Genomic DNA, 1,639 nt, shown 5'->3' on the forward strand with positions numbered 1-1,639 from the left:
GACAAAACCTACACAGAGAAAAACAACAATCCAATCACATCTATAATCAACTTATTGATAGTCATGGCATGTTTTGTGATACCATGACTGCCTTATTTAAATTTGTCACATTCTCCAGATAGAGGCCTGCACAGCCAACTTTTGAGACCAAAAAAGTTTTTTGTTTTTTTCTGAAGCAGACTATCCCAATTTCAACACAAATAAAAATCTGCACAAAATGGTTCAAAAGATGAMAATAACTATATGAAATATTTTTYTAATGCCTCTGTAGAGTTAACTAAAACAATGAAAACTACACTAACCAGCCACTTTTGCAGGTATACCCTGCAAATGTACAAGGTTCCATGATGTGAAACTCTTGTTCCCTCACAACCCACAGGTGCTTGGTTGGATTCAGATGTGGTGACTGTGTAAACAACTGGAGAAAAGCTCATTTATTGTCATAGCCAGAAAACCCTTTGAGATGATGCACACTTTGTGACATGATGCTTTCAAATCCTGGGAGAAACCAGCAGACGATAGATAGGTGCACTGCTACCGTCTGAATGTTGCACCTTAGTTTGATTGGACCAGAAAACGTTTCTTAAAGTTTTACTGTCCAGTTGGGGTGAGCCGAACAATATTGTCTTTCAATCAGACYGTTCTCTTCAGAGATATTTGTAAGAAAATCCCAGCACATCAGCAGTTTCTGAAATACTCTGGCCAACCTGTGTGGCACCAACAACAACGCCACATCCTAACTCACTTAAATCCCCTTTCGTCTCTGTTCTGATGCCTAGATTGAATTTCAGGAAGTTGACTTTACCAAGTCCTGTTATCTGACTGAATTAAGGGTGTTTTCACGCCTGATAGTCCGRTATATTTCAACTGGGGACCAAAATTGCAACATTTGTTACAATTTTTCACTTGCTGCTTTTAAATGAAGYAAACCCTTTGAGCAACCTGTTTACGCTCTTGCTTTGTGGTGGCACTGCACCAAGAACCACAGAAGGGAACGACAGAGAAACCTCTGGACAAGCAACCCAAAATGGAGTGGAGTCAGATTTTAGTGGTTGTAAAATKTCTCCTTTGTCTTTGGCAAATGTGCCAAACAAACACTCTTCAACAATGGGCTCAGCCCAACCATTTCTCCACAGTGCTATATATTCACATCTTGGTTGTATTTACCCACAATGCTCTATTCTTTACTCATTGCTGCTTTTGGACCAGCCTTCGGTCTGCTTGGCTTTCACAGTCAAAGCGCCTCTGACTTTACGTCAACTGAGCCCAGACCTAGGTTTGAAGGCCGATCAGAGTTTGCTTCTTTTGGTCTGCCTTAGAGTTCGATTGTGAGTTAACAATCTTCCCACACAAACCGGACTTTCTAGCCAAACAAACTGGAGTTTGATTAAATCAGACTAAACAGAGCTGGTGTGACGGCACCCTTAGAGACCGCCATGCGATTTGCTAATTAGCAAATATTTGTATTAGCAAATATTTCAGCAGCTGCATTCAACGCAGTTACTAGAAAGTGTACATCTGAGACCCGTTATTTATTGTTGGGTTAATAAAAAATTATTTGAAGCCGCTGTCACAGTTTCTCTTGCCATGTACGTGTTATGGAACGGGAACATAGCCATGATGTCACTGTCTCAAGCCA

The sequence above is a fragment of the Poecilia reticulata genome, linkage group LG17, assembly GCF_000633615.1.
Source record: "Poecilia reticulata strain Guanapo linkage group LG17, Guppy_female_1.0+MT, whole genome shotgun sequence".
Lineage (NCBI taxonomy): Eukaryota > Metazoa > Chordata > Actinopteri > Cyprinodontiformes > Poeciliidae > Poecilia > Poecilia reticulata.